At 40.3% G+C, this 16551-nt stretch overlaps 35 non-coding genes across 35 annotated transcripts; all 35 read left to right on the top strand.

Moving 5' to 3' along the window:
* The first annotated feature begins 36 nt into the window (after positions 1-36).
* On the top strand, positions 37-107 carry Trnap-agg (transfer RNA proline (anticodon AGG)). Its single transcript has one exon. It is a non-coding gene; the product is annotated as a tRNA-Pro (tRNA).
* A 348-nt stretch (positions 108-455) lies between these two features.
* On the top strand, positions 456-527 carry Trnap-ugg (transfer RNA proline (anticodon UGG)). The gene has a single exon. It is a non-coding gene; the product is annotated as a tRNA-Pro (tRNA).
* A 535-nt stretch (positions 528-1062) lies between these two features.
* On the top strand, positions 1063-1135 carry Trnav-cac (transfer RNA valine (anticodon CAC)). The gene has a single exon. It is a non-coding gene; the product is annotated as a tRNA-Val (tRNA).
* A 331-nt stretch (positions 1136-1466) lies between these two features.
* Positions 1467-1538, top strand: Trnap-agg (transfer RNA proline (anticodon AGG)). The gene has a single exon. It is a non-coding gene; the product is annotated as a tRNA-Pro (tRNA).
* Positions 1539-1871: 333 nt separating this feature from the next.
* Trnap-ugg (transfer RNA proline (anticodon UGG)) lies at positions 1872-1943 on the top strand. The gene has a single exon. It is a non-coding gene; the product is annotated as a tRNA-Pro (tRNA).
* Positions 1944-2478: 535 nt separating this feature from the next.
* On the top strand, positions 2479-2551 carry Trnav-cac (transfer RNA valine (anticodon CAC)). The gene has a single exon. It is a non-coding gene; the product is annotated as a tRNA-Val (tRNA).
* A 331-nt stretch (positions 2552-2882) lies between these two features.
* Positions 2883-2954, top strand: Trnap-agg (transfer RNA proline (anticodon AGG)). Its single transcript has one exon. It is a non-coding gene; the product is annotated as a tRNA-Pro (tRNA).
* A 333-nt stretch (positions 2955-3287) lies between these two features.
* On the top strand, positions 3288-3359 carry Trnap-ugg (transfer RNA proline (anticodon UGG)). The gene has a single exon. It is a non-coding gene; the product is annotated as a tRNA-Pro (tRNA).
* Positions 3360-3894: 535 nt separating this feature from the next.
* Positions 3895-3967, top strand: Trnav-cac (transfer RNA valine (anticodon CAC)). The gene has a single exon. It is a non-coding gene; the product is annotated as a tRNA-Val (tRNA).
* A 331-nt stretch (positions 3968-4298) lies between these two features.
* Positions 4299-4370, top strand: Trnap-agg (transfer RNA proline (anticodon AGG)). The gene has a single exon. It is a non-coding gene; the product is annotated as a tRNA-Pro (tRNA).
* A 333-nt stretch (positions 4371-4703) lies between these two features.
* On the top strand, positions 4704-4775 carry Trnap-ugg (transfer RNA proline (anticodon UGG)). The gene has a single exon. It is a non-coding gene; the product is annotated as a tRNA-Pro (tRNA).
* A 535-nt stretch (positions 4776-5310) lies between these two features.
* On the top strand, positions 5311-5383 carry Trnav-cac (transfer RNA valine (anticodon CAC)). Its single transcript has one exon. It is a non-coding gene; the product is annotated as a tRNA-Val (tRNA).
* A 331-nt stretch (positions 5384-5714) lies between these two features.
* On the top strand, positions 5715-5786 carry Trnap-agg (transfer RNA proline (anticodon AGG)). The gene has a single exon. It is a non-coding gene; the product is annotated as a tRNA-Pro (tRNA).
* A 333-nt stretch (positions 5787-6119) lies between these two features.
* Trnap-ugg (transfer RNA proline (anticodon UGG)) lies at positions 6120-6191 on the top strand. The gene has a single exon. It is a non-coding gene; the product is annotated as a tRNA-Pro (tRNA).
* Positions 6192-6726: 535 nt separating this feature from the next.
* Trnav-cac (transfer RNA valine (anticodon CAC)) lies at positions 6727-6799 on the top strand. Its single transcript has one exon. It is a non-coding gene; the product is annotated as a tRNA-Val (tRNA).
* A 331-nt stretch (positions 6800-7130) lies between these two features.
* Positions 7131-7202, top strand: Trnap-agg (transfer RNA proline (anticodon AGG)). Its single transcript has one exon. It is a non-coding gene; the product is annotated as a tRNA-Pro (tRNA).
* Positions 7203-7535: 333 nt separating this feature from the next.
* Trnap-ugg (transfer RNA proline (anticodon UGG)) lies at positions 7536-7607 on the top strand. The gene has a single exon. It is a non-coding gene; the product is annotated as a tRNA-Pro (tRNA).
* A 535-nt stretch (positions 7608-8142) lies between these two features.
* Trnav-cac (transfer RNA valine (anticodon CAC)) lies at positions 8143-8215 on the top strand. The gene has a single exon. It is a non-coding gene; the product is annotated as a tRNA-Val (tRNA).
* A 331-nt stretch (positions 8216-8546) lies between these two features.
* On the top strand, positions 8547-8618 carry Trnap-agg (transfer RNA proline (anticodon AGG)). Its single transcript has one exon. It is a non-coding gene; the product is annotated as a tRNA-Pro (tRNA).
* Positions 8619-8951: 333 nt separating this feature from the next.
* Trnap-ugg (transfer RNA proline (anticodon UGG)) lies at positions 8952-9023 on the top strand. The gene has a single exon. It is a non-coding gene; the product is annotated as a tRNA-Pro (tRNA).
* Positions 9024-9558: 535 nt separating this feature from the next.
* Trnav-cac (transfer RNA valine (anticodon CAC)) lies at positions 9559-9631 on the top strand. The gene has a single exon. It is a non-coding gene; the product is annotated as a tRNA-Val (tRNA).
* A 331-nt stretch (positions 9632-9962) lies between these two features.
* Positions 9963-10034, top strand: Trnap-agg (transfer RNA proline (anticodon AGG)). Its single transcript has one exon. It is a non-coding gene; the product is annotated as a tRNA-Pro (tRNA).
* A 333-nt stretch (positions 10035-10367) lies between these two features.
* Positions 10368-10439, top strand: Trnap-ugg (transfer RNA proline (anticodon UGG)). The gene has a single exon. It is a non-coding gene; the product is annotated as a tRNA-Pro (tRNA).
* A 535-nt stretch (positions 10440-10974) lies between these two features.
* Trnav-cac (transfer RNA valine (anticodon CAC)) lies at positions 10975-11047 on the top strand. Its single transcript has one exon. It is a non-coding gene; the product is annotated as a tRNA-Val (tRNA).
* Positions 11048-11378: 331 nt separating this feature from the next.
* On the top strand, positions 11379-11450 carry Trnap-agg (transfer RNA proline (anticodon AGG)). Its single transcript has one exon. It is a non-coding gene; the product is annotated as a tRNA-Pro (tRNA).
* A 333-nt stretch (positions 11451-11783) lies between these two features.
* Trnap-ugg (transfer RNA proline (anticodon UGG)) lies at positions 11784-11855 on the top strand. Its single transcript has one exon. It is a non-coding gene; the product is annotated as a tRNA-Pro (tRNA).
* Positions 11856-12390: 535 nt separating this feature from the next.
* On the top strand, positions 12391-12463 carry Trnav-cac (transfer RNA valine (anticodon CAC)). Its single transcript has one exon. It is a non-coding gene; the product is annotated as a tRNA-Val (tRNA).
* Positions 12464-12794: 331 nt separating this feature from the next.
* On the top strand, positions 12795-12866 carry Trnap-agg (transfer RNA proline (anticodon AGG)). Its single transcript has one exon. It is a non-coding gene; the product is annotated as a tRNA-Pro (tRNA).
* Positions 12867-13199: 333 nt separating this feature from the next.
* On the top strand, positions 13200-13271 carry Trnap-ugg (transfer RNA proline (anticodon UGG)). The gene has a single exon. It is a non-coding gene; the product is annotated as a tRNA-Pro (tRNA).
* Positions 13272-13806: 535 nt separating this feature from the next.
* Positions 13807-13879, top strand: Trnav-cac (transfer RNA valine (anticodon CAC)). The gene has a single exon. It is a non-coding gene; the product is annotated as a tRNA-Val (tRNA).
* Positions 13880-14210: 331 nt separating this feature from the next.
* Positions 14211-14282, top strand: Trnap-agg (transfer RNA proline (anticodon AGG)). The gene has a single exon. It is a non-coding gene; the product is annotated as a tRNA-Pro (tRNA).
* A 333-nt stretch (positions 14283-14615) lies between these two features.
* Trnap-ugg (transfer RNA proline (anticodon UGG)) lies at positions 14616-14687 on the top strand. Its single transcript has one exon. It is a non-coding gene; the product is annotated as a tRNA-Pro (tRNA).
* Positions 14688-15222: 535 nt separating this feature from the next.
* On the top strand, positions 15223-15295 carry Trnav-cac (transfer RNA valine (anticodon CAC)). The gene has a single exon. It is a non-coding gene; the product is annotated as a tRNA-Val (tRNA).
* A 331-nt stretch (positions 15296-15626) lies between these two features.
* Positions 15627-15698, top strand: Trnap-agg (transfer RNA proline (anticodon AGG)). Its single transcript has one exon. It is a non-coding gene; the product is annotated as a tRNA-Pro (tRNA).
* A 333-nt stretch (positions 15699-16031) lies between these two features.
* Positions 16032-16103, top strand: Trnap-ugg (transfer RNA proline (anticodon UGG)). The gene has a single exon. It is a non-coding gene; the product is annotated as a tRNA-Pro (tRNA).
* Positions 16104-16551: the final 448 nt, after the last annotated feature.

Below are 16551 nucleotides of genomic sequence, written 5' to 3'. Positions count from 1 at the left end.
TTTATAACTATTATTTAAACATAAGTCAGCTATACAGGCTCGTTGGTCTAGGGGTATGATTCTCGCTTAGGGTGCGAGAGGTCCCGGGTTCGAATCCGGACGAGCCCAATTTTTGCCTCATATTGTCAATGCGTGGCGAATCTCAAAACTGTTTTCAATACCAGTCGATGGGATATTCAAAGGAAATACACCGCTAATTCGAACGTCAATTAGAATGCATTTAACAGTATTCAGTAGGAGAAAAATACATGCAGCAATACAACAGTTATCGTTTGAATTTTTGTTGGTTTTTTATTGTTGATCTCGAGCAATGTAAGGTGAATTTCTAGTCAACTTAGAATTTATAATATGTATCTTGGCTGATATGTATCTTGGCTGGTAAACTCCTTTGCCACGTATGGAGAATAACTTTATTCTATAGTTAAATACGGAAAATGTAACTCTAACTATCAAGCGGCTCGTTGGTCTAGGGGTATGATTCTCGCTTTGGGTGCGAGAGGTCCCGGGTTCGAATCCCGGACGAGCCCGTTAATTTTTGGAACGGTTTATAGGCGTTTGGATTCAATGAAATTGTACTTTTGTATCTGCCATTGACATTCAAAGCAGTCTGGCTCAGAAATTGCTCAGCATGTTGTCCCATCACTGATGAGGAAAAGCGGTCAAATGGAGATAGAGGAGTTGACATTCTGGTACATGCATTTATATTCCGATGATTTTGACCTTTTTTTCGAAGAATGCTTTATTTTCGTTTGTTCAGGCTGTAAAACAACTTACCTTGATTATCACCATCAACTTGTGCAATGAAGGAAATGTCGATATCGGATTTAGCTAGCGTATAAGTAGGATACACATATAGACGACAGAGCTAGGAGTGTCTGCTTTTCAATTGATTGTGCAGAAGAAAGGCAAACCCCATCCCATGCCAAGAGAATTTCCGTGACGGCGAAAATTAACACGAACACGCACCTGTTGCATGCGGAAACGGGTGTTATTCATCTTGATTGCACCATTTTTTAATCGGACCTTGCTTGAAATATGGAAAACTTCGCTCTTACTTCAACTGTTTCCGTAGTGTAGTGGTAATCACGTCCGCTTCACACGCGGAAGGTCCTGGGTTCGAGCCCCAGCGGAAACATATTAATTTTTGGGTAATTCGGATCATCGTGAAGTGTGCTTATTATAGTGCCTTGAGATATATCTCCTTCGGTGTTCTTTTGCAGCCGACGCATGTCGTTCATGTTAAATTGAACATATCACCTCTAATTAAAATCTTTGAAATCGTCTACACTAAGAACCTTAGACAAAGTTCTTTAAAGCAGGGGACTTTTAATAATTTGCCCATCCTGATTTCAAAGGTAACAAAGCAAGAGAGGCCAAACGTATAACCCAAGGCAACACGAAAATAGCAACAAGCAGTGTCATTTCTGAATTTTATAACTATTATTTAAACATAAGTCAGCTATACAGGCTCGTTGGTCTAGGGGTATGATTCTCGCTTAGGGTGCGAGAGGTCCCGGGTTCGAATCCCGGACGAGCCCAATTTTTGCCTCATATTGTCAATGCGTGGCGAATCTCAAAACTGTTTTCAATACCAGTCGATGGGATATTCAAAGGAAATACACCGCTAATTCGAACGTCAATTAGAATGCATTTAACAGTATTCAGTAGGAGAAAAATACATGCAGCAATACAACAGTTATCGTTTGAATTTTTGTTGGTTTTTTATTGTTTGATCTCGAGCAATGTAAGGTGAATTTCTAGTCAACTTAGAATTTATAATATGTATCTTGGCTGGTAAACTCCTTTGCCACGTATGGAGAATAACTTTATTCTATAGTTAAATACGGAAAATGTAACTCTAACTATCAAGCGGCTCGTTGGTCTAGGGGTATGATTCTCGCTTTGGGTGCGAGAGGTCCCGGGTTCGAATCCCGGACGAGCCCGTTAATTTTTGGAACGGTTTATAGGCGTTTGGATTCAATGAAATTGTACTTTTGTATCTGCCATTGACATTCAAAGCAGTCTGGCTCAGAAATTGCTCAGCATGTTGTCCCATCACTGATGAGGAAAAGCGGTCAAATGGAGATAGAGGAGTTGACATTCTGGTACATGCATTTATATTCCGATGATTTTGACCTTTTTTTCGAAGAATGCTTTATTTTCGTTTGTTCAGGCTGTAAAACAACTTACCTTGATTATCACCATCAACTTGTGCAATGAAGGAAATGTCGATATCGGATTTAGCTAGCGTATAAGTAGGATACACATATAGACGACAGAGCTAGGAGTGTCTGCTTTTCAATTGATTGTGCAGAAGAAAGGCAAACCCCATCCCATGCCAAGAGAATTTCCGTGACGGCGAAAATTAACACGAACACGCACCTGTTGCATGCGGAAACGGGTGTTATTCATCTTGATTGCACCATTTTTTAATCGGACCTTGCTTGAAATATGGAAAACTTCGCTCTTACTTCAACTGTTTCCGTAGTGTAGTGGTAATCACGTCCGCTTCACACGCGGAAGGTCCTGGGTTCGAGCCCCAGCGGAAACATATTAATTTTTGGGTAATTCGGATCATCGTGAAGTGTGCTTATTATAGTGCCTTGAGATATATCTCCTTCGGTGTTCTTTTGCAGCCGACGCATGTCGTTCATGTTAAATTGAACATATCACCTCTAATTAAAATCTTTGAAATCGTCTACACTAAGAACCTTAGACAAAGTTCTTTAAAGCAGGGGACTTTTAATAATTTGCCCATCCTGATTTCAAAGGTAACAAAGCAAGAGAGGCCAAACGTATAACCCAAGGCAACACGAAAATAGCAACAAGCAGTGTCATTTCTGAATTTTATAACTATTATTTAAACATAAGTCAGCTATACAGGCTCGTTGGTCTAGGGGTATGATTCTCGCTTAGGGTGCGAGAGGTCCCGGGTTCGAATCCCGGACGAGCCCAATTTTTGCCTCATATTGTCAATGCGTGGCGAATCTCAAAACTGTTTTCAATACCAGTCGATGGGATATTCAAAGGAAATACACCGCTAATTCGAACGTCAATTAGAATGCATTTAACAGTATTCAGTAGGAGAAAAATACATGCAGCAATACAACAGTTATCGTTTGAATTTTTGTTGGTTTTTTATTGTTTGATCTCGAGCAATGTAAGGTGAATTTCTAGTCAACTTAGAATTTATAATATGTATCTTGGCTGGTAAACTCCTTTGCCACGTATGGAGAATAACTTTATTCTATAGTTAAATACGGAAAATGTAACTCTAACTATCAAGCGGCTCGTTGGTCTAGGGGTATGATTCTCGCTTTGGGTGCGAGAGGTCCCGGGTTCGAATCCCGGACGAGCCCGTTAATTTTTGGAACGGTTTATAGGCGTTTGGATTCAATGAAATTGTACTTTTGTATCTGCCATTGACATTCAAAGCAGTCTGGCTCAGAAATTGCTCAGCATGTTGTCCCATCACTGATGAGGAAAAGCGGTCAAATGGAGATAGAGGAGTTGACATTCTGGTACATGCATTTATATTCCGATGATTTTGACCTTTTTTTCGAAGAATGCTTTATTTTCGTTTGTTCAGGCTGTAAAACAACTTACCTTGATTATCACCATCAACTTGTGCAATGAAGGAAATGTCGATATCGGATTTAGCTAGCGTATAAGTAGGATACACATATAGACGACAGAGCTAGGAGTGTCTGCTTTTCAATTGATTGTGCAGAAGAAAGGCAAACCCCATCCCATGCCAAGAGAATTTCCGTGACGGCGAAAATTAACACGAACACGCACCTGTTGCATGCGGAAACGGGTGTTATTCATCTTGATTGCACCATTTTTTAATCGGACCTTGCTTGAAATATGGAAAACTTCGCTCTTACTTCAACTGTTTCCGTAGTGTAGTGGTAATCACGTCCGCTTCACACGCGGAAGGTCCTGGGTTCGAGCCCCAGCGGAAACATATTAATTTTTGGGTAATTCGGATCATCGTGAAGTGTGCTTATTATAGTGCCTTGAGATATATCTCCTTCGGTGTTCTTTTGCAGCCGACGCATGTCGTTCATGTTAAATTGAACATATCACCTCTAATTAAAATCTTTGAAATCGTCTACACTAAGAACCTTAGACAAAGTTCTTTAAAGCAGGGGACTTTTAATAATTTGCCCATCCTGATTTCAAAGGTAACAAAGCAAGAGAGGCCAAACGTATAACCCAAGGCAACACGAAAATAGCAACAAGCAGTGTCATTTCTGAATTTTATAACTATTATTTAAACATAAGTCAGCTATACAGGCTCGTTGGTCTAGGGGTATGATTCTCGCTTAGGGTGCGAGAGGTCCCGGGTTCGAATCCCGGACGAGCCCAATTTTTGCCTCATATTGTCAATGCGTGGCGAATCTCAAAACTGTTTTCAATACCAGTCGATGGGATATTCAAAGGAAATACACCGCTAATTCGAACGTCAATTAGAATGCATTTAACAGTATTCAGTAGGAGAAAAATACATGCAGCAATACAACAGTTATCGTTTGAATTTTTGTTGGTTTTTTATTGTTTGATCTCGAGCAATGTAAGGTGAATTTCTAGTCAACTTAGAATTTATAATATGTATCTTGGCTGGTAAACTCCTTTGCCACGTATGGAGAATAACTTTATTCTATAGTTAAATACGGAAAATGTAACTCTAACTATCAAGCGGCTCGTTGGTCTAGGGGTATGATTCTCGCTTTGGGTGCGAGAGGTCCCGGGTTCGAATCCCGGACGAGCCCGTTAATTTTTGGAACGGTTTATAGGCGTTTGGATTCAATGACATTGTACTTTTGTATCTGCCATTGACATTCAAAGCAGTCTGGCTCAGAAATTGCTCAGCATGTTGTCCCATCACTGATGAGGAAAAGCGGTCAAATGGAGATAGAGGAGTTGACATTCTGGTACATGCATTTATATTCCGATGATTTTGACCTTTTTTTCGAAGAATGCTTTATTTTCGTTTGTTCAGGCTGTAAAACAACTTACCTTGATTATCACCATCAACTTGTGCAATGAAGGAAATGTCGATATCGGATTTAGCTAGCGTATAAGTAGGATACACATATAGACGACAGAGCTAGGAGTGTCTGCTTTTCAATTGATTGTGCAGAAGAAAGGCAAACCCCATCCCATGCCAAGAGAATTTCCGTGACGGCGAAAATTAACACGAACACGCACCTGTTGCATGCGGAAACGGGTGTTATTCATCTTGATTGCACCATTTTTTAATCGGACCTTGCTTGAAATATGGAAAACTTCGCTCTTACTTCAACTGTTTCCGTAGTGTAGTGGTAATCACGTCCGCTTCACACGCGGAAGGTCCTGGGTTCGAGCCCCAGCGGAAACATATTAATTTTTGGGTAATTCGGATCATCGTGAAGTGTGCTTATTATAGTGCCTTGAGATATATCTCCTTCGGTGTTCTTTTGCAGCCGACGCATGTCGTTCATGTTAAATTGAACATATCACCTCTAATTAAAATCTTTGAAATCGTCTACACTAAGAACCTTAGACAAAGTTCTTTAAAGCAGGGGACTTTTAATAATTTGCCCATCCTGATTTCAAAGGTAACAAAGCAAGAGAGGCCAAACGTATAACCCAAGGCAACACGAAAATGGCAACAAGCAGTGTCATTTCTGAATTTTATAACTATTATTTAAACATAAGTCAGCTATACAGGCTCGTTGGTCTAGGGGTATGATTCTCGCTTAGGGTGCGAGAGGTCCCGGGTTCGAATCCCGGACGAGCCCAATTTTTGCCTCATATTGTCAATGCGTGGCGAATCTCAAAACTGTTTTCAATACCAGTCGATGGGATATTCAAAGGAAATACACCGCTAATTCGAACGTCAATTAGAATGCATTTAACAGTATTCAGTAGGAGAAAAATACATGCAGCAATACAACAGTTATCGTTTGAATTTTTGTTGGTTTTTTATTGTTTGATCTCGAGCAATGTAAGGTGAATTTCTAGTCAACTTAGAATTTATAATATGTATCTTGGCTGGTAAACTCCTTTGCCACGTATGGAGAATAACTTTATTCTATAGTTAAATACGGAAAATGTAACTCTAACTATCAAGCGGCTCGTTGGTCTAGGGGTATGATTCTCGCTTTGGGTGCGAGAGGTCCCGGGTTCGAATCCCGGACGAGCCCGTTAATTTTTGGAACGGTTTATAGGCGTTTGGATTCAATGAAATTGTACTTTTGTATCTGCCATTGACATTCAAAGCAGTCTGGCTCAGAAATTGCTCAGCATGTTGTCCCATCACTGATGAGGAAAAGCGGTCAAATGGAGATAGAGGAGTTGACATTCTGGTACATGCATTTATATTCCGATGATTTTGACCTTTTTTTCGAAGAATGCTTTATTTTCGTTTGTTCAGGCTGTAAAACAACTTACCTTGATTATCACCATCAACTTGTGCAATGAAGGAAATGTCGATATCGGATTTAGCTAGCGTATAAGTAGGATACACATATAGACGACAGAGCTAGGAGTGTCTGCTTTTCAATTGATTGTGCAGAAGAAAGGCAAACCCCATCCCATGCCAAGAGAATTTCCGTGACGGCGAAAATTAACACGAACACGCACCTGTTGCATGCGGAAACGGGTGTTATTCATCTTGATTGCACCATTTTTTAATCGGACCTTGCTTGAAATATGGAAAACTTCGCTCTTACTTCAACTGTTTCCGTAGTGTAGTGGTAATCACGTCCGCTTCACACGCGGAAGGTCCTGGGTTCGAGCCCCAGCGGAAACATATTAATTTTTGGGTAATTCGGATCATCGTGAAGTGTGCTTATTATAGTGCCTTGAGATATATCTCCTTCGGTGTTCTTTTGCAGCCGACGCATGTCGTTCATGTTAAATTGAACATATCACCTCTAATTAAAATCTTTGAAATCGTCTACACTAAGAACCTTAGACAAAGTTCTTTAAAGCAGGGGACTTTTAATAATTTGCCCATCCTGATTTCAAAGGTAACAAAGCAAGAGAGGCCAAACGTATAACCCAAGGCAACACGAAAATGGCAACAAGCAGTGTCATTTCTGAATTTTATAACTATTATTTAAACATAAGTCAGCTATACAGGCTCGTTGGTCTAGGGGTATGATTCTCGCTTAGGGTGCGAGAGGTCCCGGGTTCGAATCCCGGACGAGCCCAATTTTTGCCTCATATTGTCAATGCGTGGCGAATCTCAAAACTGTTTTCAATACCAGTCGATGGGATATTCAAAGGAAATACACCGCTAATTCGAACGTCAATTAGAATGCATTTAACAGTATTCAGTAGGAGAAAAATACATGCAGCAATACAACAGTTATCGTTTGAATTTTTGTTGGTTTTTTATTGTTTGATCTCGAGCAATGTAAGGTGAATTTCTAGTCAACTTAGAATTTATAATATGTATCTTGGCTGGTAAACTCCTTTGCCACGTATGGAGAATAACTTTATTCTATAGTTAAATACGGAAAATGTAACTCTAACTATCAAGCGGCTCGTTGGTCTAGGGGTATGATTCTCGCTTTGGGTGCGAGAGGTCCCGGGTTCGAATCCCGGACGAGCCCGTTAATTTTTGGAACGGTTTATAGGCGTTTGGATTCAATGAAATTGTACTTTTGTATCTGCCATTGACATTCAAAGCAGTCTGGCTCAGAAATTGCTCAGCATGTTGTCCCATCACTGATGAGGAAAAGCGGTCAAATGGAGATAGAGGAGTTGACATTCTGGTACATGCATTTATATTCCGATGATTTTGACCTTTTTTTCGAAGAATGCTTTATTTTCGTTTGTTCAGGCTGTAAAACAACTTACCTTGATTATCACCATCAACTTGTGCAATGAAGGAAATGTCGATATCGGATTTAGCTAGCGTATAAGTAGGATACACATATAGACGACAGAGCTAGGAGTGTCTGCTTTTCAATTGATTGTGCAGAAGAAAGGCAAACCCCATCCCATGCCAAGAGAATTTCCGTGACGGCGAAAATTAACACGAACACGCACCTGTTGCATGCGGAAACGGGTGTTATTCATCTTGATTGCACCATTTTTTAATCGGACCTTGCTTGAAATATGGAAAACTTCGCTCTTACTTCAACTGTTTCCGTAGTGTAGTGGTAATCACGTCCGCTTCACACGCGGAAGGTCCTGGGTTCGAGCCCCAGCGGAAACATATTAATTTTTGGGTAATTCGGATCATCGTGAAGTGTGCTTATTATAGTGCCTTGAGATATATCTCCTTCGGTGTTCTTTTGCAGCCGACGCATGTCGTTCATGTTAAATTGAACATATCACCTCTAATTAAAATCTTTGAAATCGTCTACACTAAGAACCTTAGACAAAGTTCTTTAAAGCAGGGGACTTTTAATAATTTGCCCATCCTGATTTCAAAGGTAACAAAGCAAGAGAGGCCAAACGTATAACCCAAGGCAACACGAAAATAGCAACAAGCAGTGTCATTTCTGAATTTTATAACTATTATTTAAACATAAGTCAGCTATACAGGCTCGTTGGTCTAGGGGTATGATTCTCGCTTAGGGTGCGAGAGGTCCCGGGTTCGAATCCCGGACGAGCCCAATTTTTGCCTCATATTGTCAATGCGTGGCGAATCTCAAAACTGTTTTCAATACCAGTCGATGGGATATTCAAAGGAAATACACCGCTAATTCGAACGTCAATTAGAATGCATTTAACAGTATTCAGTAGGAGAAAAATACATGCAGCAATACAACAGTTATCGTTTGAATTTTTGTTGGTTTTTTATTGTTTGATCTCGAGCAATGTAAGGTGAATTTCTAGTCAACTTAGAATTTATAATATGTATCTTGGCTGGTAAACTCCTTTGCCACGTATGGAGAATAACTTTATTCTATAGTTAAATACGGAAAATGTAACTCTAACTATCAAGCGGCTCGTTGGTCTAGGGGTATGATTCTCGCTTTGGGTGCGAGAGGTCCCGGGTTCGAATCCCGGACGAGCCCGTTAATTTTTGGAACGGTTTATAGGCGTTTGGATTCAATGAAATTGTACTTTTGTATCTGCCATTGACATTCAAAGCAGTCTGGCTCAGAAATTGCTCAGCATGTTGTCCCATCACTGATGAGGAAAAGCGGTCAAATGGAGATAGAGGAGTTGACATTCTGGTACATGCATTTATATTCCGATGATTTTGACCTTTTTTTCGAAGAATGCTTTATTTTCGTTTGTTCAGGCTGTAAAACAACTTACCTTGATTATCACCATCAACTTGTGCAATGAAGGAAATGTCGATATCGGATTTAGCTAGCGTATAAGTAGGATACACATATAGACGACAGAGCTAGGAGTGTCTGCTTTTCAATTGATTGTGCAGAAGAAAGGCAAACCCCATCCCATGCCAAGAGAATTTCCGTGACGGCGAAAATTAACACGAACACGCACCTGTTGCATGCGGAAACGGGTGTTATTCATCTTGATTGCACCATTTTTTAATCGGACCTTGCTTGAAATATGGAAAACTTCGCTCTTACTTCAACTGTTTCCGTAGTGTAGTGGTAATCACGTCCGCTTCACACGCGGAAGGTCCTGGGTTCGAGCCCCAGCGGAAACATATTAATTTTTGGGTAATTCGGATCATCGTGAAGTGTGCTTATTATAGTGCCTTGAGATATATCTCCTTCGGTGTTCTTTTGCAGCCGACGCATGTCGTTCATGTTAAATTGAACATATCACCTCTAATTAAAATCTTTGAAATCGTCTACACTAAGAACCTTAGACAAAGTTCTTTAAAGCAGGGGACTTTTAATAATTTGCCCATCCTGATTTCAAAGGTAACAAAGCAAGAGAGGCCAAACGTATAACCCAAGGCAACACGAAAATAGCAACAAGCAGTGTCATTTCTGAATTTTATAACTATTATTTAAACATAAGTCAGCTATACAGGCTCGTTGGTCTAGGGGTATGATTCTCGCTTAGGGTGCGAGAGGTCCCGGGTTCGAATCCCGGACGAGCCCAATTTTTGCCTCATATTGTCAATGCGTGGCGAATCTCAAAACTGTTTTCAATACCAGTCGATGGGATATTCAAAGGAAATACACCGCTAATTCGAACGTCAATTAGAATGCATTTAACAGTATTCAGTAGGAGAAAAATACATGCAGCAATACAACAGTTATCGTTTGAATTTTTGTTGGTTTTTTATTGTTTGATCTCGAGCAATGTAAGGTGAATTTCTAGTCAACTTAGAATTTATAATATGTATCTTGGCTGGTAAACTCCTTTGCCACGTATGGAGAATAACTTTATTCTATAGTTAAATACGGAAAATGTAACTCTAACTATCAAGCGGCTCGTTGGTCTAGGGGTATGATTCTCGCTTTGGGTGCGAGAGGTCCCGGGTTCGAATCCCGGACGAGCCCGTTAATTTTTGGAACGGTTTATAGGCGTTTGGATTCAATGAAATTGTACTTTTGTATCTGCCATTGACATTCAAAGCAGTCTGGCTCAGAAATTGCTCAGCATGTTGTCCCATCACTGATGAGGAAAAGCGGTCAAATGGAGATAGAGGAGTTGACATTCTGGTACATGCATTTATATTCCGATGATTTTGACCTTTTTTTCGAAGAATGCTTTATTTTCGTTTGTTCAGGCTGTAAAACAACTTACCTTGATTATCACCATCAACTTGTGCAATGAAGGAAATGTCGATATCGGATTTAGCTAGCGTATAAGTAGGATACACATATAGACGACAGAGCTAGGAGTGTCTGCTTTTCAATTGATTGTGCAGAAGAAAGGCAAACCCCATCCCATGCCAAGAGAATTTCCGTGACGGCGAAAATTAACACGAACACGCACCTGTTGCATGCGGAAACGGGTGTTATTCATCTTGATTGCACCATTTTTTAATCGGACCTTGCTTGAAATATGGAAAACTTCGCTCTTACTTCAACTGTTTCCGTAGTGTAGTGGTAATCACGTCCGCTTCACACGCGGAAGGTCCTGGGTTCGAGCCCCAGCGGAAACATATTAATTTTTGGGTAATTCGGATCATCGTGAAGTGTGCTTATTATAGTGCCTTGAGATATATCTCCTTCGGTGTTCTTTTGCAGCCGACGCATGTCGTTCATGTTAAATTGAACATATCACCTCTAATTAAAATCTTTGAAATCGTCTACACTAAGAACCTTAGACAAAGTTCTTTAAAGCAGGGGACTTTTAATAATTTGCCCATCCTGATTTCAAAGGTAACAAAGCAAGAGAGGCCAAACGTATAACCCAAGGCAACACGAAAATAGCAACAAGCAGTGTCATTTCTGAATTTTATAACTATTATTTAAACATAAGTCAGCTATACAGGCTCGTTGGTCTAGGGGTATGATTCTCGCTTAGGGTGCGAGAGGTCCCGGGTTCGAATCCCGGACGAGCCCAATTTTTGCCTCATATTGTCAATGCGTGGCGAATCTCAAAACTGTTTTCAATACCAGTCGATGGGATATTCAAAGGAAATACACCGCTAATTCGAACGTCAATTAGAATGCATTTAACAGTATTCAGTAGGAGAAAAATACATGCAGCAATACAACAGTTATCGTTTGAATTTTTGTTGGTTTTTTATTGTTTGATCTCGAGCAATGTAAGGTGAATTTCTAGTCAACTTAGAATTTATAATATGTATCTTGGCTGGTAAACTCCTTTGCCACGTATGGAGAATAACTTTATTCTATAGTTAAATACGGAAAATGTAACTCTAACTATCAAGCGGCTCGTTGGTCTAGGGGTATGATTCTCGCTTTGGGTGCGAGAGGTCCCGGGTTCGAATCCCGGACGAGCCCGTTAATTTTTGGAACGGTTTATAGGCGTTTGGATTCAATGAAATTGTACTTTTGTATCTGCCATTGACATTCAAAGCAGTCTGGCTCAGAAATTGCTCAGCATGTTGTCCCATCACTGATGAGGAAAAGCGGTCAAATGGAGATAGAGGAGTTGACATTCTGGTACATGCATTTATATTCCGATGATTTTGACCTTTTTTTCGAAGAATGCTTTATTTTCGTTTGTTCAGGCTGTAAAACAACTTACCTTGATTATCACCATCAACTTGTGCAATGAAGGAAATGTCGATATCGGATTTAGCTAGCGTATAAGTAGGATACACATATAGACGACAGAGCTAGGAGTGTCTGCTTTTCAATTGATTGTGCAGAAGAAAGGCAAACCCCATCCCATGCCAAGAGAATTTCCGTGACGGCGAAAATTAACACGAACACGCACCTGTTGCATGCGGAAACGGGTGTTATTCATCTTGATTGCACCATTTTTTAATCGGACCTTGCTTGAAATATGGAAAACTTCGCTCTTACTTCAACTGTTTCCGTAGTGTAGTGGTAATCACGTCCGCTTCACACGCGGAAGGTCCTGGGTTCGAGCCCCAGCGGAAACATATTAATTTTTGGGTAATTCGGATCATCGTGAAGTGTGCTTATTATAGTGCCTTGAGATATATCTCCTTCGGTGTTCTTTTGCAGCCGACGCATGTCGTTCATGTTAAATTGAACATATCACCTCTAATTAAAATCTTTGAAATCGTCTACACTAAGAACCTTAGACAAAGTTCTTTAAAGCAGGGGACTTTTAATAATTTGCCCATCCTGATTTCAAAGGTAACAAAGCAAGAGAGGCCAAACGTATAACCCAAGGCAACACGAAAATAGCAACAAGCAGTGTCATTTCTGAATTTTATAACTATTATTTAAACATAAGTCAGCTATACAGGCTCGTTGGTCTAGGGGTATGATTCTCGCTTAGGGTGCGAGAGGTCCCGGGTTCGAATCCCGGACGAGCCCAATTTTTGCCTCATATTGTCAATGCGTGGCGAATCTCAAAACTGTTTTCAATACCAGTCGATGGGATATTCAAAGGAAATACACCGCTAATTCGAACGTCAATTAGAATGCATTTAACAGTATTCAGTAGGAGAAAAATACATGCAGCAATACAACAGTTATCGTTTGAATTTTTGTTGGTTTTTTATTGTTTGATCTCGAGCAATGTAAGGTGAATTTCTAGTCAACTTAGAATTTATAATATGTATCTTGGCTGGTAAACTCCTTTGCCACGTATGGAGAATAACTTTATTCTATAGTTAAATACGGAAAATGTAACTCTAACTATCAAGCGGCTCGTTGGTCTAGGGGTATGATTCTCGCTTTGGGTGCGAGAGGTCCCGGGTTCGAATCCCGGACGAGCCCGTTAATTTTTGGAACGGTTTATAGGCGTTTGGATTCAATGAAATTGTACTTTTGTATCTGCCATTGACATTCAAAGCAGTCTGGCTCAGAAATTGCTCAGCATGTTGTCCCATCACTGATGAGGAAAAGCGGTCAAATGGAGATAGAGGAGTTGACATTCTGGTACATGCATTTATATTCCGATGATTTTGACCTTTTTTTCGAAGAATGCTTTATTTTCGTTTGTTCAGGCTGTAAAACAACTTACCTTGATTATCACCATCAACTTGTGCAATGAAGGAAATGTCGATATCGGATTTAGCTAGCGTATAAGTAGGATACACATATAGACGACAGAGCTAGGAGTGTCTGCTTTTCAATTGATTGTGCAGAAGAAAGGCAAACCCCATCCCATGCCAAGAGAATTTCCGTGACGGCGAAAATTAACACGAACACGCACCTGTTGCATGCGGAAACGGGTGTTATTCATCTTGATTGCACCATTTTTTAATCGGACCTTGCTTGAAATATGGAAAACTTCGCTCTTACTTCAACTGTTTCCGTAGTGTAGTGGTAATCACGTCCGCTTCACACGCGGAAGGTCCTGGGTTCGAGCCCCAGCGGAAACATATTAATTTTTGGGTAATTCGGATCATCGTGAAGTGTGCTTATTATAGTGCCTTGAGATATATCTCCTTCGGTGTTCTTTTGCAGCCGACGCATGTCGTTCATGTTAAATTGAACATATCACCTCTAATTAAAATCTTTGAAATCGTCTACACTAAGAACCTTAGACAAAGTTCTTTAAAGCAGGGGACTTTTAATAATTTGCCCATCCTGATTTCAAAGGTAACAAAGCAAGAGAGGCCAAACGTATAACCCAAGGCAACACGAAAATAGCAACAAGCAGTGTCATTTCTGAATTTTATAACTATTATTTAAACATAAGTCAGCTATACAGGCTCGTTGGTCTAGGGGTATGATTCTCGCTTAGGGTGCGAGAGGTCCCGGGTTCGAATCCCGGACGAGCCCAATTTTTGCCTCATATTGTCAATGCGTGGCGAATCTCAAAACTGTTTTCAATACCAGTCGATGGGATATTCAAAGGAAATACACCGCTAATTCGAACGTCAATTAGAATGCATTTAACAGTATTCAGTAGGAGAAAAATACATGCAGCAATACAACAGTTATCGTTTGAATTTTTGTTGGTTTTTTATTGTTTGATCTCGAGCAATGTAAGGTGAATTTCTAGTCAACTTAGAATTTATAATATGTATCTTGGCTGGTAAACTCCTTTGCCACGTATGGAGAATAACTTTATTCTATAGTTAAATACGGAAAATGTAACTCTAACTATCAAGCGGCTCGTTGGTCTAGGGGTATGATTCTCGCTTTGGGTGCGAGAGGTCCCGGGTTCGAATCCCGGACGAGCCCGTTAATTTTTGGAACGGTTTATAGGCGTTTGGATTCAATGAAATTGTACTTTTGTATCTGCCATTGACATTCAAAGCAGTCTGGCTCAGAAATTGCTCAGCATGTTGTCCCATCACTGATGAGGAAAAGCGGTCAAATGGAGATAGAGGAGTTGACATTCTGGTACATGCATTTATATTCCGATGATTTTGACCTTTTTTTCGAAGAATGCTTTATTTTCGTTTGTTCAGGCTGTAAAACAACTTACCTTGATTATCACCATCAACTTGTGCAATGAAGGAAATGTCGATATCGGATTTAGCTAGCGTATAAGTAGGATACACATATAGACGACAGAGCTAGGAGTGTCTGCTTTTCAATTGATTGTGCAGAAGAAAGGCAAACCCCATCCCATGCCAAGAGAATTTCCGTGACGGCGAAAATTAACACGAACACGCACCTGTTGCATGCGGAAACGGGTGTTATTCATCTTGATTGCACCATTTTTTAATCGGACCTTGCTTGAAATATGGAAAACTTCGCTCTTACTTCAACTGTTTCCGTAGTGTAGTGGTAATCACGTCCGCTTCACACGCGGAAGGTCCTGGGTTCGAGCCCCAGCGGAAACATATTAATTTTTGGGTAATTCGGATCATCGTGAAGTGTGCTTATTATAGTGCCTTGAGATATATCTCCTTCGGTGTTCTTTTGCAGCCGACGCATGTCGTTCATGTTAAATTGAACATATCACCTCTAATTAAAATCTTTGAAATCGTCTACACTAAGAACCTTAGACAAAGTTCTTTAAAGCAGGGGACTTTTAATAATTTGCCCATCCTGATTTCAAAGGTAACAAAGCAAGAGAGGCCAAACGTATAACCCAAGGCAACACGAAAATAGCAACAAGCAGTGTCATTTCTGAATTTTATAACTATTATTTAAACATAAGTCAGCTATACAGGCTCGTTGGTCTAGGGGTATGATTCTCGCTTAGGGTGCGAGAGGTCCCGGGTTCGAATCCCGGACGAGCCCAATTTTTGCCTCATATTGTCAATGCGTGGCGAATCTCAAAACTGTTTTCAATACCAGTCGATGGGATATTCAAAGGAAATACACCGCTAATTCGAACGTCAATTAGAATGCATTTAACAGTATTCAGTAGGAGAAAAATACATGCAGCAATACAACAGTTATCGTTTGAATTTTTGTTGGTTTTTTATTGTTTGATCTCGAGCAATGTAAGGTGAATTTCTAGTCAACTTAGAATTTATAATATGTATCTTGGCTGGTAAACTCCTTTGCCACGTATGGAGAATAACTTTATTCTATAGTTAAATACGGAAAATGTAACTCTAACTATCAAGCGGCTCGTTGGTCTAGGGGTATGATTCTCGCTTTGGGTGCGAGAGGTCCCGGGTTCGAATCCCGGACGAGCCCGTTAATTTTTGGAACGGTTTATAGGCGTTTGGATTCAATGAAATTGTACTTTTGTATCTGCCATTGACATTCAAAGCAGTCTGGCTCAGAAATTGCTCAGCATGTTGTCCCATCACTGATGAGGAAAAGCGGTCAAATGGAGATAGAGGAGTTGACATTCTGGTACATGCATTTATATTCCGATGATTTTGACCTTTTTTTCGAAGAATGCTTTATTTTCGTTTGTTCAGGCTGTAAAACAACTTACCTTGATTATCACCATCAACTTGTGCAATGAAGGAAATGTCGATATCGGATTTAGCTAGCGTATAAGTAGGATACACATATAGACGACAGAGCTAGGAGTGTCTGCTTTTCAATTGATTGTGCAGAAGAAAGGCAAACCCCATCCCATGCCAAGAGAATTTCCGTGACGGCGAAAATTAACACGAACACGCACCTGTTGCAT

This window comes from Mytilus trossulus, chromosome 1 (assembly GCF_036588685.1).
Source record: "Mytilus trossulus isolate FHL-02 chromosome 1, PNRI_Mtr1.1.1.hap1, whole genome shotgun sequence".
Lineage (NCBI taxonomy): Eukaryota > Metazoa > Mollusca > Bivalvia > Mytilida > Mytilidae > Mytilus > Mytilus trossulus.
This window is presented reverse-complemented; position numbering and strand designations above follow the sequence as displayed.